We start from the raw sequence: 17114 nt of genomic DNA, 5'->3' as shown, positions 1-17114 counted from the left end.
CAGCCTTAGGAACAGCTGGAGGTCCAGGTCCTGGACTCACAATCCCCACCTTGTATCTTTATAATCTGTTTTATTGGGTTTTTCTTTGATTGTTTTCCCTTGGTGTCTGTCTGAGAAAAATCACTCGAGACAGAAAATTCATTAGTACTATCTCGAGTGTATTGCCTGACTTTTAAGCGCAAAGGCTGATGAGTGAGATACGTGAACTGTATGATGTGTCTTAAGGGCCGCCAGCTCCCCCTCTCAAGCACCTGTGTGGGGGCGGCTGGGGGGGTCGTGGGCAGAAAGGAAACCCTGAGTTGCGGCAAGGGGTCCCCACCGCTGTGCAGTATCGGCTGTGGTAACATCAGCAGGCTTTTCTGTTTTGCAGAAGGCACCATGTAAAGGCAATAATTTCAAGCTATTCTATGCTGAAAGCACTTTGACACATGATGCTACCTGCTCATTCCATCAGTTTGACAGATAGAAAGAAAAACAAATTTTATTCCACCCAGTGGATGAGGAAATGAAATCCCAGAGAGGTGAAGGGATTTGCCCAGAGACACACAGCTCCTATGGCTGAGGTGGGCCCAGATGGGCTCCTGGGGTCCAGGTCCACCACCTGCCCACTTGGCCGCACTGCCCAGGAGACGGGCAGAGGTCGTTCAGAAAGCCTTAGGCTCAGAAACTACACAAATCGGTCAGAAAGAATAATAATACCAAATATTTGCCAAGTGCTGAGTATGTACCAGACTCTGTTCGTTCCAACCTTGTTGGAACTCTGGAAAGTAGTCAAAGGTCTGCAGCAAGCAAGTGAATGTTCAATCGAGAAAGGGTGACTTAGTGTGTGAGGAGCCTGTCAGACCAGGAGCCGGGGGCCCAGACACTTCCCAGAGCTCTCGGGACAGAGGACAGGCTCCGACCAGGACGCCGCCCAACTTTGCGAGGGCGTTGTGTCGGACATCAGGGAACCGCCTTTGCTCCCGTGGTCTGTGGTCGACTCCGCCCACTGCATTCGGCCCCGCAATGGACCAGGACCCCCGAGCCCACGCATCTCAGCTCAGTCTTTGAATCTAAGTTACAGATGTTACATGAATCCTATCAGGTTCCGTTTTATTTATTTAAGGCCCCAGACACCTGTCTTTCACGTGTTTTGAAATTTTACTTTGTATCCAGCTCATAAACTATCCCTCGCAGATTTGCGCTCTGTCATTTCTAAGGCACCCTGTCTACATCTTCCCTGAAATTATTGGTTAGAAAGTGCTAAACAGAACTGGGCCAGTGCGGGACCCCCATGGGAGCATCCCTGGCTCTGCGGGTGCTCCCATCCATCGATGCGCCCCCACGGGTGTCTCGCGCCCCAGGAGGCTGCGCTCAGGAAAGAAACTTGGTTTATTTTGTCCCAACTTAAATCTGTTTAAAAGTCTACTCCAGGATTTTGCTGAAAACTGACTCATTCCAGAGATCATAACTTGCAAGATTTCTCTTTCCACGTTTAGAAACTGAGCCAGTGCTGGCTGGCCAGCCCCGGCCTTCCCTGCCTCCGCCTGTGGTGTAAGGCGCTCCCGCCTCCAGGCTGCGGTGGCATGGACTCTGGGCTGTGAGGTTAATTGGCGGGCTCTTCCCCAGCAGCGAGAGACCACCGGGGCGGGGAGATGCCTTCCGGCTGGAGCCTCAAGGGCCATTCAGTCACCGTCCTGGGCAGAAGGAGGAGGAGGGGGAGGTGCCGGTGGAACACACATCCTCCCTCCCCCGGGGGCCCCGGTCATGCCCGACCCTCGCTCACCAGCTCCCTGCTCCGTGCTCCAGCCCGAAGGGGCTTCTACTTTTAAAGATCTTCTGAAACACTTGCTCTGTGTTTCCATTGGAGCAAACTTAGCTCTACCGTGTGTTGAAGGAAAAGGCTGCATCGAGAGGACTGGGCCCCTGTCCACACTCTGCCACTTACCAGCCCTTATTCTCTTTCAGCTTCTGTTTCTTTGTGTCTAAAATGGGAATAACAGTAACACCTGCCTTATAGAATTACCATAGGATTAAATGAGATAATGCTTGTAAGCACAGTGCTTGGCACTTAGAACATGTTTCTCTTCTCTTAAGGAGCCCAGAGGGGCACAGCCAGAAACCAACACAACCACCTTGAACGCATGTGATGGCTGGAGCTGGGGCAGCCGTTCTGTAGCCATGCAGCAACAGGCATGAGTACGAGACCAAAAGAATCGCCGTTAACGGTTATCACTGAACCCCTGAAACAAAGCCTTAGCTTAGTATTTGGTGAGAAAAAAACTCCATTTGTTAAAGGCACTAACAATTTTCCGGTTTCTTAGTTACTTGCAGTTACCCCTTTCAGCCAGCCTGCCTAAGTCAAGCCACTAACTAGATGTGATTTGTCATAAGTTAGGAAGGAAAATCGTCTTCATTTAAGACAGCAAGCCAGAGGTTTGTAGTGCATGTGTGGGGCACATGTGTCCCGTGTGTGTACTCAGGTGCCGGCACGAACACTCCAGCCCTTTGCTTCCCAGCCAGGTCTCCGCCTCCTTGCTGGGCAAGATGGCCAGGGAGCACGCCCTGCACACGAGGAGGGACAGGCATTAGGTGCTCCTGGAGGGGAAGCTGTGCGGGTCCCGCCTTCTGGCGTCACAAGGGCGCCTGAGCAGGGAAAGGATGACCCAGGGAGAGGGCAGCCGCTGGGGGGCCCAGGAAGCGCCCGAGGCCCAGCCTGTGATTGGAGGCAGGGTCAAAGCCAGGCGAGTGGGTGGCTCGCTCTCCCCACCCCCCCGCCCTCCACCCCAAACCCCGGGGATGTACAAGTGCAGCTGGGAAACCTACAGGTCCCGCAGGCGCGGCGAGGGGGTCTGTGGCAGCCCCGGGGCGCGGCAGGCCTTCTTGGGTCGGCGCGGGGCGGGGGTCTGCACACCCGGCAGATGGACGGAGCAGCGTGGGCGTGCGCTGGGGGGCTCTGCCCGCACAGGTGGTCGCCCTGAGGCCCACGAGCGCGAGAGGCCGCCAGCACTCGCCCGCAGCCCCCCAGCCCCATCCAGACTTGGCTGCGAGCCGCGGAGCCCCTCGGCCGAGCTGGTTACCCAAGAGGGCCGTGTCTCTAAGGGCGGGGCGCTGCCCAGGGCCAGGGCCCCCCTCCTCCAGCCGCGGGGGCCCCTCCGTACGTGGCCCCGAGCCGCCAGCTGAGCGGGGCTGAGGGGCAGCGGTCGGGGTGCTCTGTGTTGACCGGGGGGCCATTACCTGGGCGCGAACACGCAGGAAGACTCACCAGCTGCGCGTCAAAGACGGCGCCCCGCTCTGGGTGCCGCCGAGGGCTGCCCGAGGCCCTGGCAGGGCGGCCGCCTCTGGCGGGTTTGCTTTAAGGGCCGGGAAACGTGTTTGGTGCTGTTACCGAGGCGGAGTGGGGCTCAGGGCCGCGGAGGAAGGACTGGGACCTGTCCTCCCGCATCACCTCTTTGCCCAAAAGGCCTGCGTGCGGGGCTTTGCTCCGTCCTCTGAGGCGGGGCAGCAGGCCCAGCGTCAGGCCCCTGCCGGCCCTTCCTCCTGGGGGATGACCGTGGGCTGCGCTCCTGGGGCCCTGACGAGGGAGGGGCCGCCGGCTCGGGACAGCCGGCAAGGCCGCTGGGATGTGAGCGCTCCCGTCTCCACCCCCTCCCCTCCCCGCCTCATTTGAATCAACCAGAGGGAGGCGGGCCAGGTTCCCGGAACTTCAACCTGTGGGGTGCGGTGTGGGGGTGCGTTGGGCACCCACATGTTGAGAATATGGATAACCACTGTTCAGTGTCCCCCGTTGTATCTCCACACACACATAATAGGACTTGTATCCTTAGCAGAACATTCATGATTTCCAAAGTCACTGTGAATTAAGGGATTTTAAAAATTACTTTGCATTTGTTAGCCGTGACGATGTGCACCTGTGTTTGAAAGATCATTTGACAGGTGTCCAAGCCGAAGAGTTTCCGTCCACACCCAAGGCCAGTGCCTTCCCGCCAAGTCCAGGGGGCTGAGGACTCCCACCCAGGACAAATGCCAACCTGACAGAGGTGAGAACACGACCAGCAGTGACACAGGAGGTGAAGCAGGCTCCCGGGCTGCACCAGGCACGCAGCCTCCCTTCACATATGACTCACCAGCATCCCTGGAATCGCAGCAATGCTGCAAGGGGGGCCCGGCCTCAGCTTGCGCACGTTCGTGTGTGTACGAGTACACACACACACAGTCATTCACACGCTCACACCCATCACTACACACTCACACGCACTCACGCCCCGGCCCACGTGGCACCTCTCAGGATCCCCGCTGGGGAGGACAGAGTCTCCCACCTGAGTGATTTCCATCCTGCGTGTCTGGAATCAGGGTAATCACATGGGAATTCCGAGCCAAGGCTGCAGAAAAAGACAGGCGGACGGTTAGGAAAAGTCATAAAACGGAGGAAAGTACCAGCAACACACAGAGCTGCCAGAGAACTGGCCTCACCTCAGGAACGAGAAAGTGAGCAGCTGGGTAGTAACTGGACACTGGCGATCCTGCCGGAGTTCACAAATAATGAATCATCGCGTGTGCACCCGAAACTAACATGACGTTATACATCAGTTATACCTCGATAGAACATGAAGCTCATCCCCTGAAAAATAAAATAATATACAGTAAGCAACCCAGTTCTTAAAAATGGGCAAAAGACTCGAACAGACACTTCACAAAAGAAAATAAGCACATGAAAACATGCTCAGTCTCACCGGTCATCATGGAAACGCAAATTAAAACCATCAGGAGACAAGGCTTCACACTCACTGCCACGGCTGAGGTTAGGAAGACGGGCACAGTGAGTGTTACACATTCCCAGGGAAAAAGGGAAATAATGACGCGGCACCTGGGAAAGCAGCCCAGCACTGTCTTATTCAATCAATCGTGCACCTGATCTATGAACCAGCCATTCTTCTCCCATTTGTCCAGTAGAAATGAAGACCTCTGTCCTCTCAAATCCTGATAAAGAAAGTTCATAGCAGCTCTGTTCTTAATTAGCAAAAAGCTGGAAATAACTCGAAGTTATTTATAGACAAATTGAGGTACGTGCGTACAACAGAGCACTACTTTGCAATAAAAAGAACTATTGAAACTCAAAACACCTACAGTGTACCCCACGAGTATTACATTGTAGAATAAGTAAAACTGGGCCCTGGTGATAGAAACGGGAGTGGGGGGCCCTGCAAGGGCCGGAGGTTCTGGGAGAGGGAGGGGGTCTTGACTGGAGTGGAGGCTATACAGGTGTATGTATTTGTCCAAACTCATTCAGCTGAACTCTTCAGATCTGTGTGTTTTACTTATGCAAATGATACTTCAATCAAGGAAACAAAGGTATGAGGCAGGGACCAGGGAGTCTGCCCCGGTCCCCTGGGAGGGAGGGACTTCCCTGCCCTTTGAAGCTTGGTAACAGATCAGCTCAATTAAGAGCAGAGGCAGAAAAAGAGGCCAGGACCCCCAGGAGATCTAGTGCTGAGGGGAGAGGGACCTGCCCTGGCGGTCCCAGCAGGACGCTAGACTTTGTGGCCGAGGAGCCCCCTCGGGGCAGCCCGCACGCTTGACCCCGGGCACAAGAATAAAGGGGTCTTCCAGGTGGGGGTGCTGAGACCCCTGCTGGGTGGGACCCAGAACCCAGAGGAAAAGTGGTGTGCCTGGCCCACCTCGCGGGCAGAGACTCCCAGACGCCCGTCTGAGGGCGGACCTGAAGTAGAACGGCGGGTTTGTGCAATCCAAGAGCTAAAAACAGCCCTGACCGATACGTCCGTGCTTTCCAAACGGATTCTCCCATCAACACTTATTTAGTATTTACGTCATCGTGATTGAAAGGATTTAGCGTCTATTATGTGTCGGGCACGAGGCTGGACACGGAGGTCCAGCAGTAACCGGAATTGATAAATCCTCATGATATGACGGGAGAGAAACACGTAGCTAAATTGTCAGGTGGAGAAAATAAAGCAAGAAGAGAAGATGATGGATTTCGGGGCCGGAAGGGTCCTCTGCATGAGGGAGGGGACGGTCTGGACAGTGGGACAGGCACATCCTGGCCCACTGAGGGGGCGGGAAAGGAGCACAGCGGGCAGAGGGCGGCTGGCGAGGTGCAGATTGAGGATGGAGATTCTGAGCTGAGGACAGACCAAGGCCAAGGCCAGGGCAGATCTGTAAGGCCTGCCTACCTGGCAGCCCAGCCCTTCCCCAGAGCCGAGACCCGGGAGGGCTGCTGTGTCCTCTTCGTGCGTGGGCCGGTCAGCAAGCCCGGCCGCGCTCAGTGTGACCACGGCGGAGAAGAGTAGGAACCTGCCCCCCAGCATGGCCGGGGCCGGTCCTCACGGCCTCCTCGGAGGGCCGGCTCTCCGACCTGGCCCCCTGCAGACGGGCTCTGCCCTGGCGTTTCCAGCAGCTCGTTGGAAGCTTGGATCGGCTCTGAACAGATAGAAGCTCCCGAGGGACTGGGACTTGGGATGGGCGTGAAGTGAGACGTGTCGCCCTCTGCTTCTGGGCGAGAGCAATCTTGGCCTGACCAGGAGCTCCAGGGCCACCGGGGACAGCACAGGGAGAGCCAGGGGCGGCTTTCCAGGGAGCCAGTCCCCCGGGCCAGGTGTCAGCCAGACCCCCACCTCCCCCTCTTGTTAATGCAGCCAGAGGTCACACCTGGGAGAGGGACTCAGTCCATCTCTGCTGCTCTTGGGCACAGACCGCGAGGCATCTGGGTGGGCACGTGGAGATGCTGTTCCAATAAATTTGGGGATTTTTTGTGTTTTACCATTTTTGCCCCAGAGAACATTCAGAATTAAGAACTGGTTCATTTGCTGCTTCAGAAAATCAGACTATGTTCGGTCAAATCTTACTCCAAAAAAGAAAAATTGTGACTTCCCCAGAGTAAAAATAGTTTAATACGTTGAGCCCATGCTTAAAGCCCTAATATAGCCCCTCTCTCCATAAATTATGCCACCTGGGCTTATTTTTATTAAAAGGGATTAAACTTAAGTTTGAAGGACTTTCTGACATTTCTTAGGAAACTGGACGATTCCTGGAGCAGCAGAAAACCAATGTTAGTGATTCTGGTTCAATACTGTGATTACTGTTAGTGATTAAATTTCGCAGCTGAACCAACTCGAGCGAATAAACACATCGCCTTGCCTTCAATTATTCACGCAGTCAGTCATCATTCGTTAAGCACCCATTGACGAGCACCGCAAACCTCTTTAAAAGATGGTCAGGACCCCACAACCAGCAGTGGGGTCCTGACCCGAGGACACACACCTTGCACCCTCCAATGTGGGGAGTAACCACGAGTCAGCCCCGTCCACTTCTCCCTGGAGTTTGTCTCCATTTGTCTCTTGAGCTGTCCAGAAGCAATCCAGAAATTTCAGTTGCCCCCGCCCACCCCCCAAAGAAAAGGAATTTAAAATATCACAAACACGAAGTCTTCCTGAGCAATCCTAATGAGAGCAGACGGACCCTGGTGGCCCAGCCACCTGCTTTCTTTCTTGTATTTGAAAAGCACATTCTTTCCTATAACTTACCCCTCTCCCTCTTGGGTTAGTATTTCTAAGATTCATATACCAAATATTGATTTGAGCCAAGAAATATTCAGAAAATATTCTAAAACAAACATTCCACATACATTCCTGCGCACTGTGGAGACTGGAGTGGGCCGGCGTAAGGAAGTGGAGAAATCCCCCTCTGGGGAGAGAACTGGGTTGGGGATAAACGTTTCAATCAACTGTTTGTGACCTTGATGGAGGAGGGGGAGATTTAACAGCGAAGCAGAAAAGCACGCCAGAGCCTGGTCTTTCTTCGGAACCGGCCAGGATGGGGCCCGAGGCTCCTTGTGCGACAGCAGCTCAGGGCGGATGAGAGATGCAAAAGGGGAGCAGAGTGGCTTCCTCTACGTCGTCCGGGTTGGGAGCGGAGGGGGCCCACCTCCACTGGCGTGGAGAAGCCCCCTGGGCTCAGAGAGCGGCGTGGGGCAGACTGAGCTGGGGAACAGAGGCGGCTGCAGAGCCTTCTGTGCAAGGCGCCCACCAAGCGACCAGACGGAGGCTCCCTCTGCAGCCAGCATCCGGATGTGGCGAGGGGAAGCCAGGGTCCCAGACAGAAGGCACAGGGCACACAGACACACAGCAGAAACCCAGGGCGGGGAGAGCGCAGGGGCCCTTCCCTGCTGCGGTCACGCAGCCTTCAGGGGCCGGGGGGCCTTTGTGGTCATCCTACGTCTGTGCATGTCCTAAGTATGCAGCAAACTTATAGAGTCTCCTTCCACATTCTTTATAGTTAACACTTTGTTGTCTCTTAAAAAACAGTTAAGAACATCTAGCTAACATGCAATACATAATATGTAAAAAAGACATATTGAGTCCAAGAGACTCATTGAACCCAAAATGATCACGTAGTCAAGCATTAGTTGCCTGCAGAGGGAATGTCAGATACACAGCCCCTCAAAATCCTGGCTTTTAGGCCATGGGTGTATTACCCACACCAGTGCTGTCCAAGGGAAATAGAAAGGGAGCCACAGCTGTATGGTAGAAAGAAACAGGTAAATTAATTTTAATACTGTTTTATTTAACCCAATGTATCCAAAATATCAATATTATTATTGCAACATATAATCAATTGTAAACAACTGAGATATTTTACAATTTTTTCGTGCTTAGTCTTTGAAATCCAGTGGGTGATCTATGCCTACAGCACATCTCAACTTAGACCAGCCATTTTCAAGGGCCAGAGAGCCACAGGGGCCAGCGGCTGCACAGACACCCAGGCCTATAGCGCACACTTAAACACACACACACTCCTAATTTTGTTGTTTATTCTGAGCAAATAAAGAATAGCTCCAAAGAGGGGAAAGCTGAAGTTCTGACGAGGTCTTCCTGGCGACATTTCTGCGCTGGCGTGAGCCATAGATTGTATGTAAAAGCGCCATAAACCTCCGTGTTCCACGAAAGCTCGGCAGAGAAAAGAGGCACCTTCTCAGAATCGAGGGGCCCTTTAGTGCCTGCATGATGACAGTCCCATGGCATTGACGGAAATAAATACGAAAACCAACTTAATCGGATCACAGAGAGCTTCTTAAATCCAAGGAAGAGGGGCTCGGTCGCATCTCTGGTCTCAGATTCTAAGCGAAATGCCCCTAGAAGAAGCTTGGCCCGAGCGTCCCTCGGGCTTTCTCCAGGGTGCCGGGAGGGCTGCTCCAGACAGGACACGCAGAGAAAAGCTCGCTGTGCTGTGAACCCCACTGAGACGGTCGGACAGTTGGCTGCTCTGAGGAAAGCACACCCTAAAAATACACCTCAGCGCCCCTCCCAGAGGCATGCTTAGCAGACCTTGGGGGCAAGGGGGCGGCGAAGAGAGGAGGACGGCTGCACTCTGCCCTTGGTCTCCCTGCACTGCCCCCGCTCCCTGGTTCCAAACATCCCATAATGAACCCACAGTCTCCTAGGAAACCTTTACTTCAAAACACCTTTGTTTGAAATTCTTGCCTTCTTGGGTCCTTCAGGAAAAACGGTTTTCTTTCTTCTCCATCTTATTCACAAAGGGCACATTTCACACTGTAAACAAAACGATTCTTTTAAAAGGAAACAGAGGGGAAGCTGTGCATGGTCCAGAAATGAGGAACGTGACACCGACCTGGTAATGGGATCTCTTCTAACACATAGGAACTGCTCAGGTCCACTGTTTTCGTGGTCCACACACAGGACGATACTCTGTGTGAGGCGGACCTCGCTCCTACTCTCCATCCACCCAGAGGTGGACCCACAGGAAAAGCTAAGGTGTGAGCACTTGCAGGACGCGGCTGTCAAAGGCCTCAGAGACACCCAGAGACTGGAGAACAGCAGCCTGTAGAGGTTCCTACTCCCCCAAAGATGGGTTCGCTTTTTACAAAAATTAAGAGAAAAATGGAAAAGGAATATAAAAAGTCTCAAAAGAGCAGACACTGGAGGCTGCCCGTGAACGCCCTGCAGTTCCCCGGCCCCGAGGGCAGGACATGTGGTCCTGGGGCCAGAGGCTCAGTGGGCGGCATGGCAGGGCCTCAGCTGCAGCTTCACCGCAAATTAACGCAGAGGGAGACCTGACTCTGAGAGTTCACCCCTGCTCTGAGCTGATGCTCCAGGACAGCATCGGATAATTGCCCAAGACGGGTAAATTTCATCTCCCCACCATGTTATGTTACCTCTTTTGGGAGAGAGTCTGAGCCTAATTTTTAATGCCAAAGATATGATTAAACCCTGAAAAGTTAATAAATTAATCATGCCTAGCAAGAGAGAGCAAAAATATTCTGCAGCAGCTATTATATTTATGGACAAAATTAATGGCCTGAATGCTTAGAAAAATTGGATTACACAGAATTTCTAAGTGTTTTATCAAATTACTTTTTCTTCAGCGTATGCAGATATACTCAGAGACCTATAAAATCCTGTTGCACTTCAGTGGATAGAAACAGCTGACTGGGACGGTAGCATGTCCTCAGAAACAACGACAAGAGAGGGGCCATCACCCTCCCACCACCCAGGACCAGGGTCCCGCTGGGCCGAGGAGCTGTTTGTTCATTGTTTGCTGTAACTGGAACACCAAGCTGTCCGGAGAGAGACCAGAGACCGTGGCAGGGCCGCCTCGGGGACGGGGGGTAGAGCAGGGCATCAGGTGCTCAAAGTGAGAGTTTCCTTTTCCTCTCGGGTAGTCAGGAGCCCCGAAGACAGTGGGAAAAGGCCCCTCTGGCTCCAAGGAAAGTCGTGGAGGGGTTTGGGGTCACGGAGGGCCCATGGCCCTGAGCCTGAGCGGCTCCTCAGGCACCAGCCCCAGCTCACAGAAGCCTCTGGTCAAGATGGGTCTGGAGCACAGCCAGAGCCCCTCCCACAGGGAGGACCAGGACAGGACCAGTGAAGCGGTGATGCTGTCTCTCTCCCATTTGTTCAAGTGGAAATAGCCTATGAGTTTGCTTTGCTTTGTTTTGTCTTGTTTTGGAAAATAAAAAGCTATACATGCTCATAAAATTTTCACCTAATTCAAACACAAACTTAAAAAAAATGTAAAAACAAACACACAAAAATCACCCATGATCTCACCGCCAAAACCAAAAACCAGTTTGGATATTTTGTATCAATGCCTGTGCACAGAGTCACAGACTGAGGCCTGAAGACTCTTAGACTTTTATTTCCTGTAACTGGGTGGGGGGGGGTCCTCCTGTCTGGACCCCCAGTCCCGCTGATGTGGGGAGGTTTGGTGGAAGGAAGACGCTTAGATTTCCAATTCCAAACAACAGACTCGTTTTGGGTCGAAAACAGTGTCTTTCAGGTTAACACAATCTCCTCGAAAGTAACTGTTTGGTCAGAGTTTCAGGGTTTCCAGGCCAAGAAAACTGGAAGTTAAAAGTAAACACAAGCACACCTGCACGTGCTGTTTTCAGGCAGCCAGCCTGACCCCATCAGGGGTCACGCGTCAGGGAGGGCGTCCCCCCCCAGAGTCCAGCTGCTTCTGCCCTGTTGTCGAGAGGGACGTCCTACCCACCCTGACCTCGGCCCTCACATCCACGACGCACGTCCTGGCCCAAGTCCAGTCACCTGTGCTGGTGGGACAGCTCTGTTCAGCCCCCAGACTTGGACGTGAAGGCCCTTCCTCCTGGGGGTGGCCATCCCCTCACGGTAAAGGGGAACAATGAAAAGGAATGATTCCGTGCTCTCAAAACACCGTTCCTGTTGGACACGAAGCGCAGCGCTGGTACCCTTTCTATTTTAACTGCGTACTTTGAACATCACCGGCTCCCTGCCCCCTGCCCCTGGGGCCTGCCCCGCTGTCTCTGCCCCATTAACCGCTCACACTTCCAGGCTGTTTATCAACACCCGCTCCCGGCCCCCCGCCTCTCAGGCATCCCTACTCGAGACCCCCACGCACATCAGAGGTTTCCGCAGGGGGTCTTTCCACTCCTGCCCTCACAGCTCACAGAACCATACATTTGGGATAAAACTCAGAGGGAGCGGCCCCCTGTTCACTCATTCCTAACACACTGGGTCCTGCTCAGATGAAGACTTCGGTAGAGTTACTGGTTTGCACAAAAGAAACCACCCTTTCGTGTGACAGAAATACTCTGGGGTGCTTCCCATCAAAACATTACAGGCTTGCTTCCCAGACACAGACTGTGCCTTAACTGCACTCAGAACGCCCAAACATGGGCTGAACAGACAGGAGTCAAATTCCCTTCTTTCCTCCAGCCCCCGAGCTCCCCCCTCCCCCCTCTCCGACCTCACCCCACACAGACACTTCAAAGGAGGACTTCAGAGAGAAAAGAATTCAACAATCTAACCCTCATTTGTTTAGGTTCCACCACCTTATGGTTTGGTGATGCTGTAAAATTTTAACAGAATGAGTCAGATAAAGACAATTCCATGAATACTGTCTTTTCAATTAAAATTGGCAATTCATCTTATTAATTTTATTTTTTAATTCTGTTCTAATTAAACTATAATGAGAGATAACCCCATGGTTTCTCTCCCCTTAATAACTTATTTGGGGATGAAATAATTCTGTTTTTCTATTATATAAAGTTCCTTTAAGCACCGTCCCAAGTTTCCTTACTGGAGCGAGGCTGAAGGAAGGGCCTCTTCTGATTCCTCCCCTTCATCATCCTCCCACAGGTGAGGCAACAAGCTGTGCGGAGATTCTGCCCCTGAAGCCTGCCCCACCTCCACCCCAGCCTGCCCCAAACCCTGGTTGGGCCACACCACCACGGGACCCCAGGGCCACGTGGCCCCCTGGCAGGGGGAGCCCAGCTCCAGGCTGCCCCCATCCTTCCAATCACTCTAAATTCGCCCCAGCGTGAACCCAGGGAAGCGGTAACTGTGGGACGAAGCCCAGCTATTTCAGTGTGGTGCTCAGTCTCCACCCTGAGCCTTCCACCTGGATCAAGGGCTCATTCACTTCACCTTCTAATGTCTGTCTTCCAACACCTGGCCAGGTGACATTTGGATAACTGTGCCACGGGTGCTTATGAAATCCGTTCATGTCATGAAATCATTGTTTCTACTAACGTGCTCTTATGCAAACATGGGATTTTGCTGCAATTCAAAGGTAAACTGTAGTGAAGTTTACTCTTGTATTAACTGTTCTTAAAAAATAAAAGTTAGGCACATGAACAATGTAAATAAAATTTCAAGAAACCGCCCCTTAAGTGAATAGATTTCATAAAGTAATTCGGAAAATGAAAGTGGCATACAAATGACTAGTTAGAAGTCATTCCTGGTTATTCGTTAATTCAGGAAGCTGCTGCTCTACCTGCCTCTGGGTAGGCAATGTGTTTCCAGGCCTCCTGCAGATTCCGGGGACAAACTTCACCTTATTTACCTCTGCAGTGGCAGTTCCCAGCTAGGGCCGCGGTTAGTCCTCACACATGTTGCACAAAGGTGCCTCGTCTGGGTGGAGAAAACCCCACTCATGAGGGTGGCCAGCTGTGCATGGACTGGACTGAAGTCCTCACCCACCCCCTCGTCCAGGAGCCCGTGCGGTTGAACATCGGACATAGCTGGATGTGGGGGCTGTCTTCCTATCACGGGGCCTGGCCGAGCAGAGGTGCTTCATAAGTGTTGGCTGAATTATATAATAAAGTGAATTCCTTTACTCAGTAATAGTTACTTAGTATGTGGACCAAAGAATTTAAGGCAGTTATTATGAGTAGTTCCTGATTCTGTATCTGTCTCAATCACTTGCATACATACAAACAACTATTTTTCATATATGTGTGTAATTATTACATGCAAACAATGCAATAAAACTCATTTCTAAAGTTCATGAAACTCACAGTATTGATAGTATGTGACCATTTGTTAGTAGCGTAATCATGAAGTCTCTAAGACAGCACATTTCTCCCCATTCCCACCCCAGGGAAATGTCAGTTATAGTGGGGGCTGTCTTTCCACCACCAGTAAGTCTTACACTCACTCAAGATGCTGAGTCTGGTTTTAGATGTTTCAGATCCAAAGCTGTGGTAGGCTGTGCAGATGGAAATAACTGGGGGGAGCAAAGGAACTCAAGGAAGAAGGGAAGACAGAAATCAGAGGTGAGAGATGCTCTCCAAGGAGGTGAGAGATGGAACCGAGTGTGGATTAACCCCAGGAGAGCGGAGAGAGAAGGACCGGGAGAGACCCTCCATCCCACCCTCTCCACACGGCCCCCTGTATCTTCCCCTGGGCGGAAGCCACCCCCTGACCTCCAACTCTGTCCCAAAGAGGATGCCCTAAGGTTGGAGCATGACAGAGCTTTCCAAGCTTGAGCGAGCAGGGAAGTCACCTGGAACAGGAAGGTCACCTGGAGTAGGGAGGTCAGTGGGATGGAGGGAGTAGATTAGAAAAGCGTCCAGGAGGTCAAGCTGAAGGTGGGACCACACAGAGCTGCGAGGCTGCCGCACTTGGAGGAGAGCTGAGACAGAGACTCAGCGCAGCTTGGCCAGCCAGGTGGGATTCCCGTCAAAATTAACCCATTGGGGGTTTGCTGCCCACAGTTTCTGAGGCGTATGAGGGCATATCCCTGACAGGTGAAGAGGGAGGGCTGTGGAATTAAACGCCCCCAAGAACACGTAAGCCTCGTAAACTGATGATTCTTCTGCTTTCAGGTAAACTTCAAAACGTTCTCATAGGGACTTCCCTGGTGTCCGGCGGTTAAGGCTCCGTGCTCCCACTGCAGGGGGCACGGGTTCGATCCCTGGTCGGGGGAACTAAGGTCTTACACGGCGTGTGGCCGCAAAAAAGAAAATGTTCTCATAACTAAAATCCCATTAATGAACTTTGTTAAATATGACACAATGAACTGACAATTTTACATGTTTATACTATGGGATCACATTCCCCATATGCTGAGAGTTTCCACTGATTACAGAGTGATTATTTCTTGGACCACTAACCCCATTTCCCCAAAGCCATGAATAATGGTAGAAATATGAATTTGTCTAATGGAAGAATGAATTTGTTGATTTTTAAACGAAGACATCAATATCCCACATTTCCAAGTTCAGTGTTCCCCGCCTCTGTTAATTTTTCTGATGCAGTGCAAATAGGTTTTATAAGACTCCTGTGGTTTCCTTTATTAAAAAAGCACACTGATCTGTGCTATCGAGCTGAATGACAATATTACAGGTCATAAAAAAGATTTAGCATTTTGAACATTTGTGCAATTCAAGCTCCCAAGGTCATTCACAGGAGGATCAATTTCAATTACATTTCAATTTACCGCTGACATCATGGGGAGAGGGCGTCACATCGTGAGAAGGGGGCACAGGGAGCTAAGAGCACAGGTGGACGCTCACCTTTGCCCCCTCCCGGCCCTGATCGGAGCCTCCTCTCCACCCAGGTCTGCGTCCCCCTCCCTGGAGAGGGTTCCTTTGTAAGAAGCAGTGTCCAGGGTACAAATCCTGGGCAAACAGGGAGTAAAGAGAAGCCAGACGTTTATTTCTTTATTAGCAGCATGTGTTGGCGTGGCCAAGTTCAGTCAAATAAACGCAGAACCTCATTGCTGGGGATAAAATCGGGTGAAGCCCACCTCGTTCACTCTGCCTTTGACCTGGAGCAGCCCGTCTGGTTCTGCGCTGGGGTGGGGAGGGGGTGGGAGGTGGGGTCACACCGCAGGCAGGCTGGCTGCTCACTTAGCATCTCCCCTCCCGCCTCCAGCTGGCAGGAGCCCCGGGCCCAGCACGGGCAGGTGCCCCCCGGACTCAGTCTCTCTGCTTCTCACCTTGCCAGGACAGAGGCTGCTCCTCTCCTCTCGTGAAATCTTTAATCAGGATAACGTCGGTATAAAATCCAACCCTTCCCCTGGCGCACGGTGCCCGCTCCCTCCGAGCCCGGCTCAGCCCTCTTGGGTCAGCTCCCCGCTTCTCCCCATGTCCCAGGCACGCGGGGGGCCTCTCCCCGGGGCTGCGGCACAGCCCAGCTCCACCCAAACACCTCTCTCCCTTGCCCTGCAAGACTCAGTCCTTTCCTCTCAGAACCATCCAACCCCCTGTATCGGCCAGAGGCCACCTCCTGGGCTCTCTTCCCCGTCTCGGCGGCCTGCCTGTCCCCTTCGTATCACCTAACTCCTCTCTGATATTTCAGGCGTCTGTTTGTAAGCCGGGGCCCTTGTCAGGATCTGCACTTTCAGGAAGACATGGTGAACGTTTAAATCATGAATATTTGTTTTCCTGCCTTTTCTGTGCACGGAGCCATGACAAACACGGGCGGCCGGGCTCTCAGGAGGACAGGTCTGGCACCCAGACCACTAGCAGCTCCAGGTCAGGGCATCTCCAGGGAACGGGGAGGGGCTGGGCCAGGACGGGCCTGAGAAGCCAGCTGTCCGGTCCGCTCCATTTCTGCACAGACTCCGAGCTGCCAATTCCACACCACAGACGTAGCTTTGGTCATTTTACTCTGAATAACTTATCACTGCGTACCCACGTGGGCATAAAAACATTTTATCCAATACTCATAATTTGAGTAGTAACTCTAATTTGCGCAGCGTCATTTCCTGGAAGGAACTTGGGGATAAACTCTGTTTGTAGGTCACCAGAAGGACACTTGCTGGGGAGTTGTTACAACAGATAAAGGCAGGTAATGTCGGGGGTCAGCTCCAGGAAAGGAGCTTCCTGGTTTGGCGTGTTTGGTCCCATGCCACCTTTTCAGACAGCAGTTAGACAGCAGGAAACTGTCACCAGCAAATGATAACAATCCCACCCACACAGCCCAGGTGTCCTCCACCCCAGCCTGCTTCTCGCCTCCAGAAAGTGTATTTCAGTTCCTTGGTACCTCGATGGCCTTGCCTCTCCTGAGGGTAGACTCCTCCAAGCCGATTCCTCCTGGTGGTACCCAGCACCTCTCGTCGTGCCCGCTTCCTGGGGGTTCTCCGTAGCATCTGCTGAATGAGTACGTGACAAGTGAACACAGGAGATGCCATTCTGATGGAATGAGTGTGCATGCAGAGTCCCTCCCTGCTCACCCAACAGAAGCCTGGTGTTAGGACACAGAGGCTGAGCACCAATGACCCAGGATGTGGGCAGGTGCACTCGCTGGAAAGTATCCAGTCTGCTGGGAGAGCGTCCCTCCCAACCTGGGCATGTTTCCTTCGGGCACGGGAGTCCCACCGACTACGTAGTGGTCCCA

At 52.6% G+C, this 17114-nt stretch overlaps 1 long non-coding RNA gene across 1 annotated transcript; it reads right to left on the bottom strand.

Annotated features, from left to right (window-relative positions):
* Nucleotides 1-4255: 4255 nt before the first annotated feature.
* LOC309969448 lies at nucleotides 4256-16859 on the bottom strand. Its single transcript, XR_014326631.1, has 3 exons — nucleotides 16761-16859; nucleotides 4453-4600; nucleotides 4256-4361 (listed from the first exon to the last, which is right to left on the bottom strand). It is a non-coding gene; the product is annotated as an uncharacterized lncRNA (long non-coding RNA).
* Between the last annotated feature and the right edge of the window lie 255 nt (nucleotides 16860-17114).

Source organism: Leucopleurus acutus, assembly GCF_964270905.1.
Source record: "Leucopleurus acutus genome assembly, chromosome: 12".
In the NCBI taxonomy this organism is placed as follows: domain Eukaryota; kingdom Metazoa; phylum Chordata; class Mammalia; order Artiodactyla; family Delphinidae; genus Leucopleurus; species Leucopleurus acutus.
This window is presented reverse-complemented; position numbering and strand designations above follow the sequence as displayed.